The sequence below is a fragment of the Dama dama genome, chromosome 30, assembly GCF_033118175.1.
Source record: "Dama dama isolate Ldn47 chromosome 30, ASM3311817v1, whole genome shotgun sequence".
Lineage (NCBI taxonomy): Eukaryota > Metazoa > Chordata > Mammalia > Artiodactyla > Cervidae > Dama > Dama dama.
This window is the reverse complement of record NC_083710.1, coordinates 87,328,845-87,352,223: the sequence shown is the minus strand read 5'-3', so window position 1 is coordinate 87,352,223 and position 23,379 is coordinate 87,328,845. Positions and strand designations below refer to the sequence as shown.

The window sequence follows — 23,379 nt, the reverse complement described above, 5'->3', positions numbered from 1 at the left end:
TTCTGCTGTTTGCTCTCCGAGTAATGGTTCTTCAGGGCGTAGCCTGGCCCCCTGGGGGGTCCAAGTATTTGGCAGTGGGGTGCTCTGGGGAAAGGAGCTTCTGGGCTCCACTCCTTTTTTCAAAGTTGTAGTTGATTTACAATGCTATTGTGTTTGTTTCTGGCGTACACAGAGTGATCTATTTATATACATAGACATATATTGTCATATTCTTTTTCATTTTCATCATGTTATTATAAGGCATTGACTACAGTTCCCCATGCTCTATACACTGCACTCTCTGAAGAGACTTCTCAAAAGATGAGCTCCAAGGATGTTCTGAAGCGAAGAAGGAAAACTGGATCAAATCATGGCCTCTCGGGATCACAAGGCCACTGAGGCATTAGGCTGAGAGCTTCTTCTGTTTGTACTTAGAAGGACATGTTCTTCTGTGCCGTGGCGGCCCGAGGTGTGTGCGGAGCAGCGGGCTGCAGCCAGCGCTGGGGTGGAACCCCATGGGGCTGTGTGAGCCTCATTCTCCTTTGGGTCGTGAAGAGCCCAGTTGCAACTTGACACCTGACTTTTTCCAATCTGCCCCGCTCCTGGACCTTCTTGGGATGATTCGGGACCTGAACTGTGGATTCTCCCCACTGCTCACAAATAAAATAAACCGTCGTTTCCCTCCCCTGTCCCCTCGGGCTGCAGGCGGCCGGGAACATGTCCAGTGCCTTCCTGGGTAGCTTAAGCCTACCGCAGGCTGTGATCATGCAGACCCACAGTGCTCACTTCGGATCTGAATGAAGTCAGTTTGGCTTAAGTAGGAACAAATGCATTGAACCCTGAGAAAGCATTGCTCTTCTTCCTCTTCTGTTTTTCCTTTTGGCAGCTCTTCACGGGAATCTGGGTTTATTGGTTGAGGACAGAGCCTTGTGTTCAGAGTGAATTGAAAAGGAGAAGCAGGAGGAAGGAGCAGTCAAATTGAGCACGAAAGGTTTCATTGACAAAAGAGGGTGCGCCTAAAACAATCTTTTTCCATGGACGTGTTGACCTTTCAAAGCATCTGAACTCTCATAAGATTTTTAAAAACCGTGCAATGATGATACAGTGATGGCGCTGCTGGTAATCCTGGCTCATGGTGTTAGGGTGATCGCTCTACCAGCGGGCTGCCCACTCATGCCTTTGTTTTTCTATCCTTGGGGTCTCAGACTTTGGCAGAGTCAGCAGACAGGACCCCATTTTAAAAGCCAGTCAGATCTGCGGACTGTAGGATGCAATCCAGACTCACACAGCCTCTCGTCTCGGATCCCAAGGCCGAGAGGGTCGTCCCAGAGATGGAACTCGAGCGCCACGTGCTCTCTCTTCTCTCGAGATAGACGTTGCCTGGCGCGCTCTGCCAGGCGGAATTTTCGAGGTGACTGGCTGGCACACGGATGTACTGTGTCAAGTCAGCGACGTTCTCTCTTTTAAAACAAAACAACATCCCTCCGGGCTCTTCCCTCGTGCGTACTTGGTGGCAAATAATTGTTTGCCAAGCTTTCTCTCTCCTCCCTCTCTGTGCTCCATTGAGATCATGGAAATGCAAAGCAAATATCCATGGAGTAACATGCCTCAGAGAGTATTTATTTAAGAGTATTATTCCAGGATGTGCACACAGATAAAGACTTTGTGTAATGAGTGAGTGACTCCAGAGGCCAAATACCAAGAAGTCATACTCTGTACCCAGGGTGTCCTGGCCAGGGTGAGGTCACTCAGGGCCCCCTCAGGACATGCCCTTAAAAAACGGTCACCTTGCCAAGCTCCAAATCCACGGGAGCAGGCAGAAACGCAAGGGAGGAGCTGAGGAAAATGCCCCAGGGTGCAGTCAGTTTGTTAGGAGATCTAGGTCAGAAGCAGGCAAACTAAACCTGGGGGACGGGCGGGAGGGGGGATCGGGATGGGGAACACATGTAAATCCATGGCTGATGCATGTCAAAGTATGGCAAAAACCACTACAATATTGTAAAGTAATTAGCCTCCAACTAATAAAAATAAATGAAAAAAATAAAGAATAAAAAAATAAACCTGGGGGATGGAGGAGGAGAAGTGAGGCCTTCCAGATCCTTCCAGATCCTTCCAGATCCTTCTAGAGCCAGTGGGCACTGGCAGAGGTCCAGGAAGCCTCTGGGCTTGGCAAGCGCTGGCAGCTCAAAGCTTGCTTCTCATTTAGCTCTTCAAGGACTCAAAGAGGCAATAGCAGCTCCCGCTTTTTATGTCCTGTGGAGTCTACAGGAACGACAGGAACCACCGGTGTTTGGAAATCAGGGTCGTGGGCGCCGACCCGCCCTTGTTCCCTGCACATGCAGCGGACACACGAAGCGCTGACCGTCTGCTTCGGACTAAGACGCGAACCAGGAAGCACACGAGAGTCTCTGCATATTTCATGATTATTGACTTTTTAAATCGGTTTTAAAATAAAAGCTTTCTGGACAAAATACAGGTTTGAAAGGATGGCTAGGCGGTGTGGCTTCAACCTCACACTCCTTCTCGTTCATTCTCGCCTCCATGCATTCGCTTCACCATCCTCCTCGAGTTTCCCATAAACCTCTGTCTGTGCTGCAAATTGTTTTACCACCAAAAACGCCATGCACAGGGCTAATGGTGTAATGAACAGATTTTTCATAAACAGACCCGTGTGTTCACTGACTGCCTAGGAAGCAGGCTTCGAGGTGCTCGTGAGGAAGCACAGTGGGGCCCAGCAGAGTCTTCCTTAGCGAGGCAGTCTTCCCGTTTTCCATAATAAGAATATAAAGAATCACTTTTTATTGATATGGGAACGCATTTTTATTGCTTTCTCTGATTTAGCATCTTTCCTGAAAGGAGCGGATTAGACTCCTCATTTCATTAAAGCAAGATTACTGGCCCTGCTTCATTATCAGCATTCTGATTCTTAGGGAAAAGCAATCTTCCACAAAGCTTCTTGTTACTTAATGATTACAGAGGGTGGCGATCGTAAAATTCACATGGAGCTCTGGTAGAAATGCACACGTGGTCTTCACGTCCCAGTCGTGGAGAAAGCAAAAGGTCATCTTTTTCTTTCCTTTGTTAGATTGCATCACCTTAGTGGGAGAAAGGGCTTCCCAGGTGGCTTGGTGGTGAAGAAATGCCTGCAATGCAGGAGACACTGGTTCGATCCCTGGGTTGGGCAGATCCCCTGGAGGAGGGCATGGAAACCCACTCCAGTATTCTTGCCTGGGGAATTCCATGGACCAGAGCCTGGCGGGCTCCAGTCCGTGGGTTGGCAAAGAGTTGGACACGACTGAGCCCACATGGAGACCAAGTGGGGGAAACCGTTTCAGCTCAGCTGCTCAGCAAGAGGTCGTCCACGGGTCCTGGGCTGGGATGGTTCACAGCTGTGTATGCTGCTCTCAGGTCAGATGGGTACCAAGGAAATACCCATTCCACAGATGGAGAGGCTGAGAGGGGCAGTGTCGGCTAACTCCCCTGGAAAGAGAAAACGTGCAAGTTGTGAAGTGGAGAGAACTTGAGATGTTCTGAAATTCCCATCAGCCCCTCCACCCAAGACTTTTAAGAAACGGCAGTGGGGTGCAACCAAAGTTTTTGCTGATTCATACCAAATAGTCTTTTCAGTTTCTCCTCTCTTGTCAGAGGGCCAAGAGAAACCTCTGTTTGTCTCTCCTGGACGTTCTGTTCCACTTGGACGTGTACCTGCTGTCACCTGCAGCAGCCCGTCAGGCGTCTACCAGCCAAAGCTGGACGGTCCAGGCAGCTAACACCCGCGGGTGCTGCCACTGGGGGACCCGGGGCACACTGCCTTCACATACCTTGTTCCTTCTTCTGTCTCCACTGGGAAAGCGGCACTTACCGGCTGCCCAACTGTGGGAGATGCTTCACAAAAGCAGGGGTCTACCTCCTGGGGAGCTGGGGATGGAAAAAGGCATTCCTGCAAAATGCTGGGGCAGCCCCACCAGCCTGGAGAGGATGCAGTCTATGCCAGCTACGACTTCCGCTCTTAGTGGAGTAGGGACACCAGTACCTTTATACCCCTGAATCTCCCAACCCACAGTGCCTGCATTTGTGGCTACAATTTCTGATTCAGTAGGAGGGACTTGACCTGGTTTAAAACCTTCCAGGTGACTATGACACGCAGCCCAGCTTGACAGCCCACTACTTTGGGCCCTGCAGTGGAAATGGCTGTCCCCTAGTTCATGGTGAACACAGAGGCCCAGAGAGGTTGAGTCGTTTGCCCGAAGTTGCACAGCTGAGGGTCGGAGCTATGATTGCAAGCTGAGGTTTTCTGAGCCGGAAGGCAGCACCCTGGCTGAGTGTTGGGATCACCCAGGAAGAGGCTCTAAGGACTGAAGCCAGGAGCTCATTTGACGTCAAGCAACCTTATTTTCAAAGTTCCCAGAAGAATCTAATGTGAAAACTGGATTTGAAGACAAGTTCTCTGACCTGAAAATGGACTACCTGCTTCAAAATTTCCTGGGGAATGTATTAACAATACAGATTCCAGATTGCACCCCGAATCTGGATTAGCATCCAGGGAGAGCTTCTCTGGTGATTTCCTTACACACACACGGAAATTTGAGAACCGGTGTCCACCTTATGCCTCCAGCTGTTTCCATTTAGGGAGCCTTCTCTGTTTCTTTCACTTTTCTGTTCCCTCCTCCTACCTCTTTCGGTTCTCCTTGTAGTAATACCAACAACAATTTTTAAACTATGTTTTATTTTTTTCACTGTGGCATGCAAGTATTTTTTTTTTTCAGTCAATAGCTGTGCAGAGAAAAAAAGTTTCTTTTTCTCACATACACACACACCTCTTTTGTAGTTGGTCTGACAGTCTGTGTATTAAAACAAAATGAATCCAGCTTCTTAGCATAAACTTCTTTAAAGACTGAAGACTTTTAGCAGAAAATTATATTGATTCTGATTAACCAGCATAGTTACAGAAGGGCTGTCTTGGCCTTTCTCTAGCAGGCAGAGCTATGTATATGGTTGAAGTTTATATCATTTTAAATTTAGATTAATCGGGTTTTACCCTTCCTTTTTTTTTTTTTTTTGCTGGTTAGGGTAACATAGAATGATGTTCTTTTATTCACATAGCCTGGATTTGCTGGAGTAGAGAATGGGGAAAAGAAAGAACAGAGGATAGGGACTGAAGAGAGAAAAGAGGAAGATAAAGTCAGACTGAACATGATAAAGCAGTAACCAGAGCGGGCAAAGTGGGGGAGGTCAGGAAAGGAGGGCGATGGAGGGGGCGGGGGCAAGGGGCAGGGGGGTGCACAGGGGTGGACGGAGGAGAAAGAGAAGACGCTGACCAGTGAAGGCAGAGGAAGGACCACTTGGCGTCAGGTGAAAGGTTGAACACGTTCCTTCCTATTTGATCCGCAAACAGTCCTAAGGGGGCAGCGAACGCGAGCAGGCGAGAACCCTGGTGTCCAGGGGTCAGAACCTGCCCCCTGACTCCGGGGTCAGAGCTGCGGCCAGGGCCCAGCAACCTGGTTTCCTGACGACACTTTCAGTTTTACTTTCTGGTCCACCGGTCCCGCCGAAAGGACAACAGGGGCACCGCCTCTGCCTTCCTCAGGGCAGGGTCCGAGGAGGTGGACGGACGGAGAGCCGGGGGACAGACGGACCGAGAGCTGGGGGACGGACGGACTGAGAGCCGGGGAGGGACGGAAGGAGAGCCGGGGATGGACGGAAGGAGAGCCGGGGGATGGACGGACAGGGAGCTGGGGGACGGACGGACCGGGAGCCGGGGGACGGACGGACCGCGAGCTGTAGAATGAAGGGCTAGAGAGCCGAAGGATGGACGGATAGAGAGCTGGCTGATGGAGGAGAGCCAGGCAGGCCCTGCTTGGGGCTCCCGCTCGGCCAGGTGCCCCTGAGTAGTCACTTGGGGGGCCCTGCCTTCAAGCACAAAGTGAACCTGGTCTGAGTTTTCCAGTGTCCTTCTCTCGGCTAACTCATGCCAAGGCTCCAGTTCCAATCAGATGTGAAGGCTTAGTTTCAGGGCGACTGGAATTTCCTTCCTGGGTGGTGAGCTGATCCCAGGAGGCCCGTGAGGGCCCCGCCGGCCACGGCAGTGGCTCGAGCTGCTCAGATGCTGGCTGAGGCCACTGCTCGCCATCAAGAGTGCCCACGCCGGGGCCGGATGGCAGAGAGAGACTCTGGCACCGCACCTTTCTGACTCACCAGCAGTGTCTACATTTTCTCATTCACGCTTGAAGGAAGAGGTGTCTCTGTCTCCTATCTCCTCTACTACTTGGACATACACAGAGGGAGCCTTCTACCTCTGGCTGGTTCCCAGGGTACACCCACTGTGGGTGTTTTGCTCCGAACACTTGGAAGTGTAGGAAGTAGCTCCTCTGTAAATGAACTTGAAGACACGAGCACCGAGTCCAGGGTGCAGGGTGGGCAGAGGTCTCGGAGATAAAACGGGGATGTGTGTGTACTGCTCTAAGTCGTGTCTGACTCTTTTGCGACCCCATGGACTGTAGCCCGCCAGGCTCCTCTGTCCATGGGATTCTCCAGGCAAGAATACTGGAGTGGGTTGCCGTTTCCTTCTCCAGGGGACCTTCCCCACCCAGGGATCGAACCTGCGTCACTTGCATCTCTTGCATTGGCAGGTGAATTCTTTACCGTTGCACCAGGATGTATTGAAACTAAACAGCACAGAGGAGGCAGAGATTCCCATGGGAAGCCAGCACGGAGCAGCGGGTGCAACTGAGTCAGCCTTCATGTTTCCTACGCTAAGGATGGTGCTTCATCAGAACAAAATAAACATCCCAAGGTGACGGTGTTTTTCTCCACTTATCTCTAATGCATGTTTTATGAGCCTCAAGTCGTGTTGTCTGAGGAACACAGGAGCAGAAACAGCGGCACAGAAAGTCCTGCTGTGTATGCAAGTCTTAGAAATCTGTTTTCCTGAACAAACAAGTCCGTTGAAAGAACAAAGTCTGAAAGTGAATCATAAACTCCTGTTTTGTTGGAGCCGAAGCTGTTTTTGAAAACATCCCTGTTGGATTGGGGGTCACATGTGGGCAATGGAAGACCAGAAATTAACTATAAGCTTCCAGGAAGGACAGAGACCAGCTGACAAGTCTGTTTTGCTCTTTTTCTTTCTTTCTTTTTTTAATTCAAAGGCAAAGATAACACAAATTTTCCAACACATTGAGAACATTGTATACTGGGTAAGCTTCAAATAAATAAGTTTTGTTAACTCTCACATAAATGAATGTAGTAAATGGAAACAGCATCCTTAATATTAAAGCTTTGTCAGAAGCCCAGAATGAATTTTGAATCTGGCTTCAAAGAATTAATGTAAGCAATCTGGTAAAGACTTACTTAAAAAAAAAAAAATCCTAAAACATTATGAATTTCTGAAAGTTACGCAGCTGACAGAAATCCTCTGAACTATATTATTTCTCTACTGGAGGTTGGTATTGCTCTTTCTAATGGGAAAGCAAACTCTAGTAAATGGAAAAATCCACGTACTTTACTTTGAGGCATTACATTAAATATTTTCTTTTTAGAACATGAAAGCTTTGGACGTTTGAGTGAAGAGCATAAGGCTACTTAGACGGTAGAAATACTTGTTTGGGATACTTGAAAATTACTTAAGATTTATCTTTAATAATAACGATGATCTGGGGATTACACTTAACAAGTTCAGTTTTCCATGTATATACACACCGGACGCTTGGGAGATGTTTGTCCATTTGTGAAACGTGACAGATTTTGAAAATATCCAAGAGTACTCATCCAAACAAAAAAATAAAAGAGCAAAAATATTAAGCTTCAGGCAATTTCCTTCAAAAACAAAACCAAGATTTTCCTGAGTTTTAAGATAAGCAGATTTATCATAAAAGTTCCCCACTTTTGGATAACACATAAAAATTGCCGTAACTTAAGTTGTTCTGGAAATCCCTGAATTAAACTCTGTTCACTTCCATTTGCCTCAGAGGTCAAAACTGACCTATATTTGAGTAGATGGAACGAACAGAAATATACAGAAGAATGAATTCTCTTCTTTAAGCATTGGGACATGTTTTAAAAAGTAATTACAAAAGACTTGATTAAGAGACCATAAATAAAGGTCAAGAACAGGAACATGCAATCTTAGTCCCAAACACGCTGACTTTTCACACTTATTTTCCTCGTGTCTCATTTTGTCATCATCGACGCGTGTGAACACAGCCAGATGATGACTTTGCTTCACTGAGATTCTGGACAGTAGGTGGGCGTGGCCGGGGCCCCAGGCCGCTGGCCGCCTGCCCCAGCCCGCCCTGCACGGGGCTGGCCTTCGGGCACACGGCGGGCGCCTCTGCACAGCCCGCCAGGGTGTGGCGCGGATGCGATCTTGTTTACAGGGCAAAGGTCCCCCCGCTGACACTCTGCCAGGAATCCAGGCTGCTTTCCCAGAAAGGATGTTTTTCACTGGGTAGATCAATATTCCCTCCCACTATATGGAGAGTCAGGGAGATAAACCGAGAACGGCAGGTACACACCCAGGGCTGGGTGTGCACGCCCGGGGCACGCACGCACCACGAGGGACGCTGCGGGCTCTCGGGACACCGACAGGCGGCTGCGCAGGGCAGCGCGCCGCCCTGGGCGCCCGCCGGGAGGGGCTGCGGCGCAGACGCAGGAGGAGCGGGAGACAGGCCGCCGGGTTCCTGAGTTCCACCCGGGAGAGTGTCAGAGAAGAGAGAACAGCCGGGGTCTGCGAGGGGGGCAGGCGCTGAGGAAGCCCTCACTCCCACGGCCATCAGCTGGGATGGGATGACAGGCTGGAGAAGGAACGGTTAATCACATCTGGCGGGTTTCCTTAGAACCCAGCCCGGGGCGGGGGCTAGGTCCACAGACATCCGCGGAGGCGGCAGAGGGCTGCCCCTGGAGGCTGGTGTGAGGACGCCACGCTCTGCGCTGGGGCTGCAGGCGACCTCTGTCGGGAAGAGCGGCGGGGGTCCTGTGGTGAGCATAAGAAGTGATCTCCTACATGTAAACTTCAAATTAAGTAAATTCTTGGCATAGATCCATGAAAGGAGAACGCACCTGAAGGGTAAAGAGAGCCTCAGGGTGACTGGGGCAAAGCTGTTACGTTGGGAAGGGCAGTGGATGGGGTGAGATGAGACGGGATGCATCGTTTCTGTCGCTATTCCTTCTCTGTGCATTTATTGAGCAACTACTATATTCAAGGACCTGCTTGAGGTACTTTGGCTACTGAGAGGCATGACAGATCATCTCAGCTCCCCCAGCACGTGGATCCCATTCGACTGTTGGGGAGAATTCGATGCCAAGGAGTTCTGGGGGAGGCGGGGGGCTGAAATAACCCCAGGGCCGTCCACGCTGATCACTTGAACTGTTGGATGTATCTTTCCTTTGTTGTGTTGACTGTTCAAGCTGTCTTTTTTGAAACGCAAAGAAACTAGAACCACTTATCTCTTGTAACAATTCCTGGCCTGTGATAATGAAACTCTTGAGATGTTTCTGTATCAAGTTCTGGTTTGAAAACCCTCATGAGATACAGGTTGTATCAAACAGTTCACAATCTAGATGCCCCGCCCAGGCTATGTTGTTTGGGAAACCTGAACCTCACAAACTCTGCCCTTTTGGTACAGAAAGTGGAGGGATGATTACATAACTTAGCCCCAGGATGTTGCAGGAGCATTGAACACGGAATTCTCAAGAAGTGCAGTTTGAAGGCTGTAGAGATTCAGGCAGCAGCTGACGTTTCTGCAGACACTGTGCAAACTGTTACCTTCCAGGGACCATGTGAACCTTTGGGGATCCAGAGTTGAGTAACACTTAGTCCATTTCCTTCCGGAGCTGAGGACTCCAATGGAGGCAGGTAAGCACCTGAAAACCAGGTGCACACGTGCCTCCTCTGAAATCTCTGCTTGTACAGTCCGTGGGATTCTCCAGGCCAAGATACTGGAGTGGGTAGCCGTTCCCTTCCCCAGGGGATCTTCCCAACCCAGGGATGGAACCCAGGCCTCCCGCATTGCAGGCGGATTCTTCACCAGCTGAGCCACCAGGGAGACCCCGTGACTCCACAAGGGTTCATTTTCTGTTTATGGATCCATTCTAGTTTCTTCCCTGGTAGCTCAGATGGTAAGGAATCTGCCTGCAATGCAGGAAACCTGGATCTGATCCCTGGGTCAGGAACAGGAGAAGGAATGGCTACCCACTCCAATGCTCTTGTCTGGAGAATCCCATGGACAGAGAAGCCTGGTGGGCTACAGTCTATAGCGTTGCAGAGTTGGACACGACAGAGCGTCTGACACTTTCACTTCTAGTTTCTTCAGCTTCTCTTTCCTCTGTTCTCTGCCCCACCTCTCGCCCCTCCAGCAGCCGGGGGGAGGTCCGGAGGCCTTGGCAGGGCAGCTCCAGGCCGGAGGCACTGGCTTGTGCTGGCTCCCTGTCTCCAGGGGAGTGTGGGGACACCCACAGCACAGCCCTCTTTCTGACTGTATCGCAATGTCATCTTTGGGGTTGCGAGGGGAGTACTGGCATTTCAGGGCTTCCCAGGTGGGGTTAGTGGTAAAGAACCTGCCTGCCAGTGCAGGAGATGTAAGAATGGGGGGTTGAGTCCCTGGGTAAGGAAGATCCCCTGGAGGAGGGCATGGTAACCCACCCCAGTATCCTTATCTGCAGAATCCCACAGACAGCGGAGCCTGGTGGGCTACAGTCCATGGGATCCTAAAGAGCTGGACATGCCTGAAGAGACTTGGCACACACAGGCCATTTGGCATTTCAGAAGTAAAGCCTCAAAGTGTTAAGAGAACTTTTGAAAGCTGACAGTGTCATGACCCAGAGGGCATCACCTGTTACGGCTCAGTCCACAAAGGTCCAGGGAGGAGAGAGCTGCTGCTTTGGAGGGTTGGATCACTTCCTCACCACTTACACCTGATTCCAAGAAACTTCCCCAAATGATCACGTAATTGTTGATACACTCTCTGCCTTTGTGACGCATGAGGGGCCCTCTTTCCTCTTCCTTTAATCTGCCTTCTGCTTTTTCATTGATCCGTTTAGTGCATCATCAGAGGACCTTGCAGGTACCTGGCAGATGTCAAGCTCAGCTGCCAAATAAAGTCCGGACGTTCGGTGGTGCCGCAACGCCTTCCTTTGTTTGCTGGGGGCCCAACTCCTGGAGGTTGGCTTGGTCCCAGGGAGACCCAGGCCCCTCAATATCTCATCCTGGACCACGGTCCATCCCTCGGAAACCCTTTCTCAGCATCAGCCACTGCATCCTTGGCATAAAAGACGACTAGGTACATGAAGGTCTGTGGTCGCCCCCCTGTCAAATAGCCCTGCTCTTCGAAGTAGAGGAGACTGGAGTTAGAAAGTATGACATAAAAGAAAAGACAAACTAATTAGCTTGTCAAATTCTTCTCAGACAGCACGGATGCAATAATAGGTTTTTGCATAAGGACGGATGATTTCTTGCTAATGCAGGGCTTTGCTTCCATTACTTTGATCTATTTTGTATACTGATTTTTGCTCCAAAGGTATTTGTGAATTAGCACCGATTTCACAAGAGTTGTGAAAGACAGATCAAGGGACATTTTAGCGGGACATTTTTAAACGCATCAAGCTCCTCTTACACGTGCTTCCCTCATGGCTCAGATGGTAAAGCGTCGGCCTGCAATGTGGGAGACCCGGGTTCAGCCCCTGGATGGGGAAGATCCCCTGGAGAAGGAAATGGCAACCCACTCCAGTACTCTTGCCCGGAGTATCCCATGGACGGAGGAGCCTGGCAGGCTACAGTCCATGGGGTCACAGAGAGTTGGACATGACTGAGTGACTTCACTTTCGCTTTTCACTCTTACTGTGCCCATGAAGGTGTAGTTGTTACATAGCTGAGGTGTGATACCAGTTTTTTACCTGGGAGCTCAGTGGGTGTTAAACACAAAACTGTGAATTATTTTTAGTAAAAGTAGTTAAAAAGACTTTATTAAATTTTTAAAAGCACATTTCAGCCTGTTTGAATATTTTGATGTAGAATGCTGTTATTCACTAATTTATGGCTTGTACTTTGCAGGACTGTTAGAAAGAAGATGTAAAAATCCTCAAAAATTCATGCAGTACAAATAATCCTCAAATGAATTTTTAAGGGAACTGTTTTGACCATGAACAACTTTATTTCAATTTTTGGTTTAATTTAAAATTTCCCTTCCATGAAACACTTCAAAGGACTACAGAAATATTTTGTGAATCCAGCTACCAATTTACGGAAAAATTGATATATAAATAAGTTATCTGTATGATTAAATAAAATTATTTTTATATTTGCTGCAATAATAACAACTCATCCCATTCAACCACATTATAGTATTTGATCATGGTATATAGAACTCATAGTTTATTTTCAAATCTATGAATTGCTTTAAGAATTTTATTTGGAATTTTATTTATAAAATAAAATTAAAATTTATTTAAATTTTATATAAAATTTCTGTTGGTTCAACAGTTTGATATTTTTCCAAATTGAAATAACAAAACTTGCCTAATAAAAGTCTAAAAGCTACAAAGATCCAAGAAAGATTGCTTAGGGTGTTATTACTGTCAATAGAACACAAATTATGTAAGAAAATTCTTCACGATAGCATCAAAGCTAAGTTTTTAAAAATAAAGGCAAGGAAAATTGTTATGAAAGGAATATGTCATAATTTAATAATTGTGTATGTAACTACCTCATCACTCATGCAAACATCTCTAGGCCATCAGCAGAATGTCTAGAACTAAGCATGTGGAGTTTATTTTGTAATTATAAAGACACAGTTGTCAAGGTGAGGAGAGATTGCATTTTATTTAGCTGTTTATTGGTGTCTTAGTCCATTTGTGCTGGTGTACCAAAACATTTGATGTGAAGAGCCAACTCATTGGAAAAGACCCTGATGCCAGGAAAGACTGAAGGCAAAAGGAGAAGGGGGCAACAGAGAATGAGATGGTTAGATAGCTTCACTGACTCAGTGGCCATGAATTTGAGCAAACTCTGAGAGATAGTGGGGGACAGAGGAGCGTGGCAGGCTGCAGTCCACGGGTCACCAGGAGCTGGACGCAGCTTAGCGACCGAACAGCAACAGTGGGGGATGCGGATGTTTGAAGAGTCCATTGTCTGTTGGCCTTTTCAATGAAGGATTGAATTCTGCCTTGGAAAGAACACTGGGCTTCCCACCCTGTTCACTGTAGCTTCTTGATTCTGAGGTCAGGGAAGTTTGCAGGCATTTGAGTACCCAGATTATCCAGGAAAGCATTCACCTAGACAGTTATACTAGAGAAGGGAACGGCTACCCACTCCAGTATTCTTGCATGGAGACTTCCATGGACAGAGGAGCCTGGTGGGTTACAGTCCCTGGGGATCTCGAAGAATCAGACACTACTGAGTGACTCACACACACAGAGACAATTATAATCCACATAGAGATGGCGCCCAAACCCTGAGCGTGTCATTTCATCTGCCCACGTTCACAGTGAGAAGCCAGGTTGCCACAGACAAGGCAGACACAGCAATTAACCTCAGAGATTTGTCACTGGAAAATGTAGACTCGTTGTTCTGTGCTTAGTCATGTCCGACTCTTTGCGACCCGTGGACTGTAGTCCGCCAGGCTCCTCTGTCCACGGGATTCTCCAGGCAAGAATACTGGAGTGGGTTGCCATGCCCTCCTCCAGGGGATCTTCCCAACCCAGGCCTCCTGCACTGCAGGCGGATTCTTTCCCTGTCTGAGCCACCAGGAAGCCCGCTGCCCCCAGTCTTCAGGGAGGCACTTTCTCAAGATACCAGTGTGCTCAGCACACAGAACCCAGCACATAGTAGGTGCTTGGTGAACAAGCAAAAGTGAACAGGGCAATGTACTCGCTCAGCCGTGTCTGGCTCCTTGCGACCCCGTGGACTGTAGCCCTCCAGGCTCCTCTGTCCATTGGATTCTCCAGGCAAGAATACTGAAATAGGTTGCCATTCCCTTCTCCAGGGGATCTTCCCAGCCCAGAGATCAAACACAGGCCTCCTGCATGGCAGACAGATTCTTTACCATCTGAGTCATCACAAAGGAACAGGTAAAATGTACTTGTATGTAAGCATCACCTAATAGAATAAGTAGAACTAACTGAATTCTGAAAAGAGCTTGAACCAGCTTGATGGTAAAGGCTGAAGTGAGAAACCACGTACCTAGGTCAACCTGGCTTCTCTCCAAGTAACTATGTGAGAAGTGTTTTATTTGGACTGATATTGAAGAGTCCAGCATTTTCCTTCCAATGGTTATGCTACTGGGAAGCTGCTACGTTCCCCAAGTAGAGGATCATCAAAAAAACTTTTTTTTTTTTTCATTTTTTTCTGCATCTTCTTAGAGCGTTTAGTCATCATCACTACATTTGTGGTCACATTTAAACACTGCCTCCGTCCCGTAAGTAGCATCTTCCAGAATTCAGAGGCCAAAAACAGGGGGATCCTCAGTTTCCTGTTTGATCCTCATATGTTCAAAGCAGTGAATGCAGAGAAAAATTCACTCAGATTTTTAAGTGACTGCAGTGTATCCAGGCCTGGGGAATGCACTCTATAAAGTGATTCGACTTCAGCACAATCGCTTGCAAGTGCCGTAGTAATTTGCAAATGAACTTTGCTAACTTTCAAACCGGCAGTGGACGTGGAAGGAGGAGAAATCCAATTTTATCTTTTTAAAAACATAGAATCGGGCTCCCCTAGGTGACCAGCACTCGTTACTGTTTGGTGAAGTGTAACTTGTTAAACTTTAAAAAGGTGAAGCTCAAGGGAGCATCGTGAGACATCATTGTAATCTAGCATCTTTAAAATAAAAAGCAACGCTTGTGTGTTGCTTACAGTTCCCGGAACCAGCGTCTCCCCTGGCTTTACTACACGCACATGGGCACTTCAAGGCCCCGAGTCTATTTTCCTTAAACTAGTTTCTCTGACTAGTGTTTTCACTGCCTCCTTAGAAAGTTCTAGGAAATTTTAAGTCTCTCTTCTTAAGAAAGGGAGTCAGAGTGTGGCATTTCTATATTATAGGAAAAGAAAAGGGCCAAGTGGAAAAATAACCCTGAAATGATTGGAGATTCCAGAAATCCCATTGCAGTACTGGCCACCAGATTCTGAGCCCAGAGTAGTCTTGTATCTCATTCCACGGGTGCCTCTCTTGCTGTTGAAGTCTTTCCTAGTTCCTTAAAACAAAAAGGTTGAAAGCCAAGATGAGCATTTCCTGAGTCTGCATCTCCAAAAGTAGATTGAACATTTTAATCTTAACTGACTTTTAAATGTGACTTAAGCCCAGTAAGGTCTCTCTTTAAATATATATAGTTTAGGTACATACATAATATATACAGTTTAGGTACGTACATAATATACACATATATGTACACATCTGAATCATTATGTAGCTTTGGCACAGGCAGAGAAGAGCTGATTTCTTATGCAATTACCAGCTTCTCCCCTCTTTAGAAGAATTAACATATTATGTAAATTATTTGACAAATATGGTGCAGATGTCATTAATAAAACATGAAAGTGGATCTGTGTCACCAATTAGCATTTTCATTGTATTTCCAGTCCACTCTCAGCTTACAGCTTCTCTAGTTTGTGGAAAAAAACATGTTGCCATCATCAGAAACCTTCTCTATGTAGTTTCAGCCTGAGGAGAGTGTGCCCTGAAGGGCGGGTGGGGTGGGGCGGGGGTCTTTCTGATGGGAGAGGAGGGAGGGGACAGAGGGAGGAGAGTCCAGGTGGGCTCAGCTTCCCCTGGCCCCGGCCGTCTTGGTGCCTGCACGCCTGGGAAAGCCTCAAGTCCATCCCACCTGTTTCCCGGGTGATGACATTCCGGGCTTGTTTACGGAAGCTGGCTAAGCAGAAGGTCACATTTAGGTATGGTAGGCTTTACCCTCATCTAGTAGGCTGAGATACTGTTCGGTGGCTGGATTCAGAATCATCTCCACAGTGAAGTCTGATCTTTAGGGATTTGTTCTGGGAGTGGTGGTCGTGAGCAGGAGATGCAAGATTCCTGTTTCAGGGTGGGCTTCTGGGCAGCCGTCACAGAACGACCATTAGCTTCTGCTATTGTGGACTTTAAAACCAAAGATGGTTCTTACCTTGAAGCATCTTTGGTTTTATAAACAGTCCATATAAACATAATGTACCATTTCAAAGGAAAAAGGGTTCTCCCTCCCCCTCCCCCTGCCCAACAGGGACTGTGTAGTAATTGTCATCAGTCTTCACACGGCATCCCAGAGATGAGACAATGCCAATAAACTGGACTGAAAGCTTTGGAGAAAAATTACTTGGGCAGGGTTGTCCGGAGTGTGCATTCTAAAATTAATTTCCCAGCCTAATGGAAACAATCATGCTAATAATTAAAAGGTGGGTGCTATCAGGGGGCCGGATGAGAGAGGAATTTATATCTCTTTGGTCGGATCAACTCGGATGGCATTATGTGGATGATTTAGCAAGGCAGGGCCCCTGCTGCAGCTTCCATTAACTAGATTGGGGAGTGGAGGGGGGACTATGTGGTGGCTGAGGGGTTGGGGGTGGTTGAACAAAAGTCAGGGGGTCCGATAACCCGGCCAGCCTGCCAGGTTGGCCACAGGCAAGGATGCTCAACTCTCCCTTTCTCTCCGACCTTGGCGGGCCAAGCTGTCATTAAATGCATGTCTCCTTTCATGTGTTGAAGTTCCTATTCTTCTTGTCAATCACAGAAACCGTCAGGGACGTGGTCAGGAGCTCCTAGGTGAGGATACAGGATGTATACCTCCATCGCCCGCCCGGTCAGATCCTGACCCACGACAGCCCGCAGGGCCCGGCCCCCACGTCTTGCAGAATGCCGACAGCAGCAGTGACCCTGGAGCAGCTCACCCGTCTGCCCTCCCTGGGGGACCCCAGCTGCATTTCGTTTTCAAATATTTAACTTTAACCTGTTTAATATTTAGTAAGGCTAAAGGAATAAAAGATGAATTATTGAAGAGATTAATGTTTTTAACCACCCCCCCCCCCCCAAAGTCACAGCCAGGCAGCTTTGTATCAAAAACTCATTTCACAGGCATTAATTTTTTAATAAAATACTGATTGTGTGATGAAGAAGTGCTTCTAATAAGCTCCAACAGTCCGTGGGAAGGGCGTTCTTGTTTTCTTGGGCTAAGTACAATCCGAATTGAGTCCTTTCTACTGTGGGATCCAGAAACTGTTGGGGAAAAAAGGGTGGGGAGTAGACCCTTAATTTTTCTCCTAATTTGTAATCTGAGTGACCATTTGAAACCTGGACAACACTGGAAACCTACCTCCCCAAGAAGGGGAGGCCGTGGCTTTTCAGACGGTAACTCAGCAGACAAAGACAGCATCCTCAGGAGCCGTGTTTTCTGGGGGCACAAGCAGAAGGAGGGGAGCCGGGGTGGTGAATATTCAAGCAGAGTCAATAGGTGGGGCTTTGTTAATAGAGAAATCCAGTCTGGAGCCAGCGCAGATGGTGGGGCGGGGGAGGGGTGTGGGGGGGGCAGAGGAAGGGCGGTGGCTAATTTCTTCCCCCACCATTTTTTTTTTTTTTTTTTGCCATGCATGTAATTTGCAATATCATCTTGTATTTCTCTTTTCTCTCTGCAGTTGAGAAGAGATGGGAGCCTCACATCTATTACTGCAACCCACAAACATTCCTCAGTCATGTTTCCCAGGGAGGGGTATTTTCAGTAGTACATGGAAGCGATAGTGGTAGAGACCCCCCCTCGCATGCAATTTCAAAACAAACACTGTAGATGGAGGCAGATGAGGAAAGAACGGTGGACAAGCTGCGATCTGGAGACTATTGACAAGATTTAGACTGGAAAACCTTGCCACTGGGAGAAATTTGCCAGGTTAGAACATCCGATTGGAAAATAGGGGAAATCTTGGAGTCAGAGAAAAGGCAAAATTGTTTTAGCTGGAGAAGGAGACGAGTCTGTCCCACGGCAAGCACGGCAGTACTGACTCTCTGCATAGCGACAGTTTGTGGGGATTTATGCCTGCCGGGCGGCAGGGATGTATTTGTAAATGCATATTTATAAGGCCTCCCAAAGAAGCTGGAAGCAGAGCCGTGTGACATGAGAGGGATCCTGCTCAGAAAGAGATTGACTCCTGCACCCCTGGGTGGGGAGGGCCTCTGACGATCACAGACACGAGACCCTCTGTTTTCCTAGGGAAGACCAAGGCCGCACTGCGCTTAGCATCTCTTAGAAGCTCTCAGAGCCACCGCGTGTGTTGTTCCAAAGACAGCACACGAGGAAATGGAAACCCACTTTTAAGAGATGCCATTTCACCAAGCTGGACGTGTGTTCCTTTTGTGTTCATTCTCTTGAAGGAGTGGAAATTAGCAGTCAAGGTGAAGGGCAGCATTGGTTGCAGACAGAAACACAGGCTCTTGAACTCAGCGTTTCACCAGAGGAAAATCCTAGACTGTGAAAACCCCTTTTTAAAGACATCTATACCTGCTATTTATAGGGCTTGGAAAATTGGTTTGAAGTCAAAAGCAGTCATAGCCAAGGCTTTAAAACTCTGCACGTGCAAAATCAACTTACAAAGATCTTTAAAAACATGAGGTCAAAGGTTCAGGAACCTACACGTGAGTCTGTCATCTCCAGTTTGTCTCACGCGCTTGAAGGAAACTATGCAAAATGACCACGAAACGTAGTTTTCATGACAACTTTTACAGTCTGATCCAATTGAGCCTGCACTGTTTGGTTGAGATAGATTTCTAGAGTTTTGTCTGATGATTTCTACTGGTAAGTTAGATATTTTATTTTTTCCTGAAGTTCAGTATAACTCATGTATTTCAGAGAATGAAAAATCTCTCCATACAGGGACTACAGTTATGAGCAATCATTCATTGTGAATGTTTGTGACTGGCTCATGTTTGCATAAATGCTTTCCTGGAGGCTCAGACAGTAGCGAATCTGCCTGAAATGCAGGAGACTCGGCTTCAGTCCCTGGGTTGGGAAGATCCACTGGAGAAGGAAATGCAACCCACTCTGCACGGGAAGTCAGTGGACAGAGAAGCGTGGCGGGCTACCGTTCGTGGGTTCACAGAGAGTCAGGCACGGCTGAGCGACTAGCGTTTTCACTTCCCTTTCACAGTTAATTTACAATGTTGGGTTAGTTTCAAGTATACAGCAAAGTGATTCAGTCACAGTACATATGTATGTATATATATCTATTCTTTTTCAGATCCTTCTCCATTAGAGGTTGTTACGAGACAATGAGTGTATCTCCCCAGGATCTACAGCAGGTCCTTGCTTCAGGGTTTGTCTTATCCAGAGGTGCCCGCTGTGAACATGCTTCACATGAATTCCTTCCTATGGAACTGAGAACAGGAACCGATTCTCACCAGACACAGCTGCGGCATCAGTGAGGCGGAGTTCACCCCAAACGTCTCCCACTTCTCGGGTTCTCCACCTGAACCTAGGTAACTCTCAGCAGAGGGCCTCCGCCCAGAATTCGCTGAGATATGCTCACCACGTGGTCTGGCCCTTTCCTTCTCCTCCGGCGACTTCAGTCTTTCTCACTTGTTCACCCGCTCCGCCCGGCTGGGGACACAGCCCTCTCCAGCGTGGCCACCTCTGTCCTCCCGTCCACACCGGCCCCATCCTAGCCTTCCCTCCAAGCCTGCTGTGTGCAAAGACGGCCCCCGCCCCGTGGCCGCCTCTCGGTGCTGAACTTGAGCCTGACTTCCACCCCTGGGCCCGACTGTGAGCTGTGACACTCCCAAGCCTCCCGCGTCCTCTCCTCCTCCCTTCTCAGTCTCCTCCTTCCCTCGGCCTTGACCGCGCATCCTACCTTGAGGTCAACAGCTGCCCCATCACTGCTCTGAGACTTCTCTCGGACTGGATCCGAGGGACCCTTCTATCCTGGGGGAACCTTCCCCTCCGAGGCTGGGCCACCCCCTCGGTCTGCCTCAAGGCCCCATGAGCCTTGACCCCCAGCTGTCTCTGTGATCATCGTCACTGATGGGATTGCTTCCTCCCATCAGAGAGCTCACAGCTTAGAGAGAGACAGAGAGAGAGAAGGAGAACATGTCCCCCTTAGACCCCAGGTGACTTAGTACAGAAGTCATGGTCCAGCCTGACCAGTGACAACTGTATGAGTGTCTGGTCAGTGAGGAGAAGGGCATCTGCCCTCCTCACACCCGTGAAGATCCTCCTTCTGAGACATCGACCTCAAGGAATAGGAATAAGTGAGTGTTTATCCAGCTCCCTGCTAGGAGCATGTGGAATGCTGACCCAAGACCAGAAAACACCAGAACCCCCCTTTCAGGGTGGCTCAGTGGGTGGGAAGTCTTCAGACACCCCTGCCTCCAAACAGGATACGCGGGAGCGGGCTATTTTCTAGCGTTTGTAATTTTAAGACAGAGCTTCGTTTCAGCCATATTTATAAAGTTGAAGATTCCAGGAATTTGGGGTGGGTTCTGGGGACAGTTTCTTGCTCCTTTTCACTTAGGGGGATCTCTGCTGAGGTTGCCACCCCTGAAAACATCTGCACCTCAAAGTGAAACAAAGCTCTAGTTTCCCAAGAACCGGGCAAGCCCGAGAGTCTCCCTGGTGTCTGCTGAACGCGAAGTTCCACAGTTGGGGTTAATGATTAAGCAGACTTGAGGGAACTGAGCAGTTTTTGGTTTTTCCTCCTTCTTCTTTGAAACAGACCCTAGGAAGCCCCCCGGCCCCATGGGGTGCCAGGGGAGCTGGTGCTGGGGGACCCACCTCCATTGGGTTATGGTAGCTCTCATCAGTGGGAAAGGCCGAGGGACTGGGCCCCCCTCCAGGTGACTTTGGGGAAAAGAAGAGGTGGAGGAGTGGCCGGTGGACACGGGGTGCTGCCCTTAGGGTCCGGCGACCCTGCCCAGAAGGAGAACCAGACCACGGGTCTCACGCATCAGATACAGCTTCATCCAAGTGTGGCGTGTGGTTGGGTGGCTCACGACACGTGTGTGTGTGTGTGAGAGAGAGAGAGAGAGAGAGAGAGAGAGAGACACAGGGAAGGAGAGAGACACAGGGAAGGAGAGAGACATAGGGAAGTAGAGAGAAGTTGGAGCCAAGGTTCTCCCCTTCGGGCAGACCCAGAGGAGGAGCCCCCGTCTCAGCTCACACCACAGTCAGGATGAGGGGCTATGAAGATAAACACAAGGGCTGGATGGTCCCTAACACCTTATCCTGAACTCGGGGAGCTTGGAATCGAGACAGGAGTAGCATTCATCCCACAAACCCGATCATTCATAATACTAACACAGAGTTGCTTTAGACATGAGTCAGATGGAAGGGGAACACTGAGTTGGTGTTTGGAGCAGATTCTTGTCCTGGAGGCAAGATGTTAATTAAAATGTGAGAGATGATTCCAGCTCAATAAACAGAGAGGGCTGCATTTTGGATGGGAGCACCTAAAGCAGTATTAAATATCTGATCTCTTACCTGCTCCCTCGACAGAGTCTTTGATTTGGGGGTTCAGGTTGTGACAACGACCTGCTAATTTCACATAAAACACGTGTTCCTATTTTAGAGACAAAAACGGCACCAAATGCTGGTCCTCCTCCATTCAGGGTCCTGAAGTTTAGAACCTGTTGCGATCGATGCTGTTGGCCGATGCACAAACAGTAAATCATTTTCTCATCTTTGGCCCCTGTCGTTCCTGAAGGTAAAGCTAGAATTAGACACATGAAGATAAAAATTCCTCAGGCGGAATGTTGTTAGGAGATTGAAAGTCCGAAGAGTTCTCATCACAAAGACGTTTTTCTCCCCTTCCTTTTCATCACACACACGGATGAGGAGAGAGGATAAACTGGGTCTCTAACCCGTCCCTCCCCGCTCTTTCCCCTTAGCCATGAGTTCGTCTTCAGTCCTCACACCTGTTTCTGTTTTGTAAATAAGCTCCCGTGCATCCTTTTCTCAGATTCCGGTCAGTGGGGTTTCGTGTGAAAGCAAAGGGAAGCCGTGATCCCTGTGGGGCGTTGACTCGTCTCTCCTGCTCGATTGTCACTGTGCAACGCTAGAAACCTAGGCGAACGTGCCTTTGCCTTCCTGACAGCGGCAGATGCTGTGATTTGTCAGCGCACATGTGCTAACGAGAGTGTCCCACGTTACAGAGACGCAAAAGAGCCTCCTGAGGGGTTTCTCTCAAGCTTTGCCCCCACCTTGAAAGGCCTGGAGCCGCAGGAAGAGACTGTTACCTTTGCTCCTTCACCCTGGGTATGTTTTAGAGTCGGAGGCAAACCCCTCACCCGGTGTCGTCACGTGTATATCTGTGGAAGGGGAATGACTCCGCAGAGCACACTTCCTCCCTTTTGAAGTGTTTCGGGGTGTTTTCTCTTGTTCCCTTCGGGCTTTTCCGGATATTACAGTGATGCCGGCGAATGTTTCCTGGAGCTCTTGGCTGTCATTTCACAGAAGGAAAAACAAATGGAGAGACCTTGGGGTGACCGTCTCTGTGTCCTGGACAGGGAAGTGATCGTTCTGGAAGCTTGCCCTTCTGGTCCCGCAGACACCAGACCTGGCCGGGAGTGTTTCATCTCATCTCGTGACTCGTGATGTGAACCAGACAGACCTCTCCTCCTGTCCTCCTTGCTTATCCTCCCCTCGGCTACCTTTATTTATGGCTTTTTATACCAGACAATCGGGCTTCCCCGATGGCTCAGCTGATAAAGAATCCGCCTGTACTGCGGGAGACCTGGGTTTGATCCTTGGGTCGGGAAGATCCCCTGGAGGAAGAAATGGCAACCTACTCCAGTATTCTTGTCTGGAGAATCCCGTGGACCCAGGAGCCTGGCGGGCTGCAGCCCACGGGGCCACAAAGAATTGGACACAACTGAGCAACTGAGCAAGCACCGCATACCAGACAATCATTAGCCACAATCTCCTTCCAGGAAATGTACCTTAAAAGCAGAAATGCTCACATTCTCCTGACGTTACATATTTGGTTTCTCAAAGGATTTCTTGATGAATATCTCCTTTTATAAATTCATTTTCTTAACAATTAGGCACATAAATGGATTTGATAAAGAATTCTCTTGAAGTCCTTTCTCCATGTCTTTAATTGAGTCTGTTTTTCCTGTTGAGGTGCAGCTGATTTACAATGTTGTCTTCATTTCCTCTGCTGTACGGTGAAGTGACTCAGGTATGCGTACACATTCTTTTCATATTCTTTCTCGTTACGCTTTATCTCAGGATAGTGAACACAGTTTCATGTGCTATACAGTAGGACCTTGTTTATCCATCCTATATATACTAATTTGCATTTGCTAATCCCGAACTTCTCCACCTCCCCCCGAATAAAAAAGGATAAGGGTTTTTGTTTTACTTTCACGAGGTCCTCACCCACAGGGCAATGCCTTATTCTAAGAATTGTCTTTAGAGTTATCTTTTGGGGAAGGGGACCTTTTTGGTGGGCTG

The 23,379-nt window shown here is 48.3% G+C and overlaps 2 long non-coding RNA genes across 4 annotated transcripts; both read left to right on the top strand.

Annotated features, from left to right (window-relative positions):
* The first annotated feature begins 8,594 nt into the window (after positions 1 to 8,594).
* Positions 8,595 to 12,330, top strand: LOC133049244 (uncharacterized). Of its 3 annotated transcripts, XR_009691252.1 has the most exons (4): positions 8,595 to 9,040; positions 9,747 to 9,829; positions 10,636 to 10,918; positions 11,014 to 12,330. It is a non-coding gene; the product is annotated as an uncharacterized LOC133049244 (long non-coding RNA). The 3 variants fall into 3 exon arrangements; XR_009691250.1 differs by having other exon boundaries at positions 8,595 to 8,952; positions 10,636 to 12,330; XR_009691251.1 differs by having other exon boundaries at positions 10,636 to 12,330.
* A 5,253-nt stretch (positions 12,331 to 17,583) lies between these two features.
* LOC133049245 (uncharacterized) lies at positions 17,584 to 22,961 on the top strand. Its single transcript, XR_009691253.1, has 3 exons — positions 17,584 to 18,729; positions 19,172 to 19,409; positions 21,884 to 22,961. It is a non-coding gene; the product is annotated as an uncharacterized LOC133049245 (long non-coding RNA).
* Positions 22,962 to 23,379: the final 418 nt, after the last annotated feature.